At 39.7% G+C, this 4,721-nt stretch overlaps 1 pseudogene; it reads left to right on the forward strand.

Annotated features, from left to right (window-relative positions):
- Positions 1-4,091: 4,091 nt before the first annotated feature.
- LOC113354670 lies at positions 4,092-4,191 on the forward strand (annotated as a pseudogene).
- The last annotated feature ends 530 nt before the right edge of the window (positions 4,192-4,721 follow it).

The following is a 4,721-nucleotide window of genomic DNA, read 5'->3' on the forward strand; positions in this document are numbered from 1 at the left end:
CTACTTTATGGGTAATACCGTATTGTTTCAGTAAAAGAGAAAACGGTCTCTTACAAAAGTGTGAACCTCCATCACTAATTATATCTCGCGGCGTACCAAAACGTGTAAGTATATTCTCTTTGAAAAACTGGACTACGACCCTGTGGTCATTCGTTCTACACGGAACCGCCTCAACCCACTTAGACACATAGTCTACAATGACAAGTATATAAAGATAACCAAACGAAATAGGAAAGGGACCCATAAAATCAATGCCCCACACATCAAATACCTCAATCACTAAAATAGGGTTAAAGGCATCATATTTCTACGGGAAATGGTTCCTAACTTCTGGCAACGCTCACAAGAAACACAATGACTATGGGAATCTTTAAACAACGAAGGCCAGTAAAATCCACACTGCAAAATCTTAGCAGCAGTCTTCTTAGCACTGAAATGACCCCCACATGCATGTTCATGACAAAAGGAGATAATACTAGACTGGTCACTCTCAGATACACATCTCCTAATAATCTGGTCCAGACAATACTTAAACAGATAAGGATCGTCCCAAAAGAAATGCTTAACCCCGGCTAAAAACCTAGAACGATCTTGCTTACCCCAATGTTGAGGGGTTCGACCAGTAACAAGATAATTCACTATATTTTCATACCAAGGTGATTGGGAAACAGAAACAATTGTTCATCAGGAAAGCTATCCTTTATAGGAAGGGAATCACTAGGGGAACTAACAACTAGCCTAGACAAGTGATCTGCTACTACATTTTCTGCACCCTTTTTGTCTCTAATGTCTGGGGAAAATTCCTGTAACAATAGGATCCATCTAATCAATCTAGGTTTGGTAGGACCTAAACTTATCCAGGGCAAACACTATGGATAAAAGTTCCTTCTCAGTAGTTGTGTAGTTCATTTGGGCATCATTCAGAGTTTTGCTAGCATAATAAATCACTTGAAGTAATTTGTTTTCTCGTTGTCCTAAAACGACGCCTATAGCATAATCTGAAGAATCACACATAATCTCAAAGGGTAGGTTCCAGTTAGGTTCCTGGACTATCGGGGCAGTAGTGAGTAAAGTTTTAAGCTTCTCAAAAGTCTCTAAACAAGCATCATCAAAGACACACTTAACATCTTTTGCAAGCAAATTGCAAAGAGGTCTAGAAATCAAGCTAAAATCCTTAATGAATCGACGGTAAAAACCTGCATGCCCTAGGAATGACCTAATATATTTTACGATTTTTGGGACCTGTAAAGTCTTAATAAGGTCAACTTTGGCTTTGTCTACCTCTATACCCTTTGAAGAGACGATGTGCCCTAATACAATTCCTGATTTAACCATGCAATGGCATTTTTCCCAATTAAGCACTAAATTTTTTTCCTTACACCTAGTCAACACTAATGTCAAATGATGCAAGCACTCATCGAAAGATGAACCAAACACTGAAAAATCATCCATAAAGACCTCTAAGAACCGTTCTACCATATCAGAAAATATGCTCATCATACAACGCTGAAAAGTTGCAGGGGCATTACATAGCCCGAAAGGAATGCGTCTATACGCAAAGGTACCAAAGGGACAAGTAAAAGTGGTTTTCTCTTGGTCTTCTGGGGCAATAACGATCTGATTATAACCGGAGTAGCCATCTAAGAAGTAATAATGACTATGTCCAGCTAATCGCTCTAGCATTTGGTCGATAAAAGAAAGGGGAAAGTGATCCTTCCTTGTGACCTTGTTCAATTTCCTATAGTCAATACATACGCGCCATCCCGTGGTCACTCGGGTTGGGATTAATTCATTATTATCATTCTGGACTACAGTGATACCTGATTTCTTGGGGACAACCTGAACAGGGCTGACCCACTTACTGTCTGAAATTGGGTAAATAATACCCGCATCTAACAACTTAAGCACCTCTTTTCGAACTACCTCTTTCATGTTAGGGTTCAGTCGACGTTGCATCTCCTTAGAAGGTTTGGAGTCTTCCTCTAAATGAATCTGATATATACACACAGTAGGACTTATACCCTTAATGTCTGCTATAGTCCACCCTAAAGCTTCCTTATTGTCGTGAAGTACATTTACTAGCCTACTTTCCTGATGACTATCCAAATTGGAAGCTACAATCACAGGTAAAGTCTCAGATGGTCCTAAAAACACATACTTTAGAGTATCGGGTAGTGGTTTAAGGTCCAACTTTGGGGGCTCTTCTAAAGAAAAAATTAGGGTAGTCTCAGAAACTGGTAACGATTCGAACCTAGATTTCCATCTATCAGTGTCTAACACAGGGGTAGAATCTAATAGAGCATTCACCTGTTCAATAGTGCTATCGTCGTCAAAATCTAAACCAAAATGGGATAGACAACTTTCTAATGGGTCTTCAGACAAGATGTTTGGTAATGACTCCTGAACTAAGGCTTCTATCATGTTCACCTCCTCAACACATGTGTCATCTAGCTCATGAGGTTTCTTACTGACATTAAAAATGTTCATCTCTATAGTCATATTACCAAAAGATAAACTCATCACACCATTTCGACAGTTAATGATCGCATTAGACGTAGCTAAAAATGGGCGACCTAAAATCACAGGTATCTGGTTCTCTGGGTCAGGGACAGGTTGGGTATCTAGGACCACGAAATCCACTGGATAAATAAACTTGTCGACCTCAATAAGAACATCCTCGATAACACCTCGAGGGATTTTAACAGACCTATCAGCTAACTGCAGTGTCATCTGAGTAGGTTTCATTTCACCAAGTCCTAGCTGTAAGTATACATGGAATGGTAGTCAAGTTCACACTGGCTCCTAAGTCAAGTAAAGCTTTTTCTACCCGGAAGTTACCTATTGTGCAAGCAATGGTAGGAGAACCTGGGTCTTTGTACTTTGGAGTTGTGGTGTTCTGAATGATTGAACTTACGTGACTAGCTAAAAAGGCTTTCTTATGGACGCTAAGTTTTCGCTTTCGCGTACACATATCCTTAAGGAACTTGGCATAAGCAGGAATTTGCCTAATTGCATCTAATAAGGGAAGGTTTATGGTAACTTGCTTAAAAACCTCCACTATGTCATTAAAGTTCGATTCCTTCTTTGTTGGTACTAATAGCTGAGGAAATGGGGCTCTAGGCCTAAAATCAGACCTTTCAGGAACCGAATTCACATCATCAGAAACTTTATCAGTCTCTTCAGCTACTGGTCCTGAGAGGTGAGATCCTGAGGGGTGAACTACAGTATGTTCACTATCGGGCATGGTTACCTTATTGTCTACAACTCTACCACTTCTAAGGGTTCTAACACATTCAATTGATTCGATGGTTTTGCACCTAATTCATGAACTCCTCTAGGGTTGGGTTGTTTGACTAGGAAACTTTACCTTTTTCTCTCAAAGAATCACTTATCAGACCAACCTGGGTTTTTAACTCGGAAATAGCCTGACTATTTTCTTGTCCTATCCTGTTACTAGCTTGTAGACTCTGTTCTACGGATAACTGGAATTTTGCAGTTTGCTGAGTTAACAAGGCGAGAGATTCCTCTAAACTTAGGATTTTCTTATCTGACTGATTCTGAAACTGAGCTAGTCCTGAAGGATTCTTAGTATAGCCAAAACCTGGGGGAGCATTAGAATTACTAAACTGACCTTGACTTTGGCCCTTAGACCACAAAAGGTTCGGATGGTTTCTCCAACCAGGATTATAGGTTTCTGAATATGGGTCAATCTTTTGACGGTTATCAAATCTAGTGTTATTATAAAGAGCATTGGCCTGCTCTTCAATATTCTGACCTTCCCAAAAAGGCTCCACTCTACCACTAGTCTGGCCCACTTCTAAGGCTTCTAACCTTTTTGCTATAACAACAATTTTGGCATCTGATTCATAGCCTCCTTCTACCCTATTAACGTTTCCTCTATTAAAAGAATTGTTTTCTGGGGTATCCTACTATTTTCCCATTGCTGGGTTTTTTCGGCGATTTCATTAAAAAAATCCATCGCCGCATCAACAGTTTGGTTCTCAAATCCACCAGTGCATAGAGACTCAACCATGGTCGTTGTGGAATAATCTAAACCCTCATAAAGGATATGAACTAGACTAACCTTTTCTAAACCATGATGAGGACACTGGGATAATAAATCATTGAACCTTTCCAAATACCTATATAAAGATTCTCCCTCTTGTTGTGAAAATGTGCATATTTGCGTCCTAATAGACGATGTTTTGTGCCTAGGAAAAAACTTATTGAAAAAGGCAGATGTAAGTTGTTCATATGTCTCAATTGACTTGGAGTCCAAACTATACAGCCACGACTCGGCCTTATCTTTCAGGGAAAATGGGAATAACCTAAGTTTCAAAGCATCATCATCTAAGCCTCTAATTCTTAGAGTACTACAAATTTCCTCAAAATCCCTAACATGGTAATAAGGGTTTTCATTTTCTTTCCCTAAAAAGATTGGGAGCATCTGTAAGGTCCCAGGTTTCAGTTCATAGGGTGCCTCCGTTTCAGCTAACTTAATACACGAAAGACGGGTAGTCCTAGTTGGATTCAACAAAGCTTTCAAAGTTTCCATTTCTGGCGCTATCAGAGCAACAGGGATTCTCTCCTCAGTCAAAGAACGTTCAAAAACAGACTCTTCAAAAGCCGGACTTTCTAGATTAAGGTAATCGAGACGCTTCGAACTACTAGGTTTCTCTTTAACAAATCTACCTAGTGCGTCTCTTTTACGTTCAGGCATA

This window comes from Papaver somniferum, chromosome 2 (assembly GCF_003573695.1).
Source record: "Papaver somniferum cultivar HN1 chromosome 2, ASM357369v1, whole genome shotgun sequence".
NCBI lineage: Eukaryota > Viridiplantae > Streptophyta > Magnoliopsida > Ranunculales > Papaveraceae > Papaver > Papaver somniferum.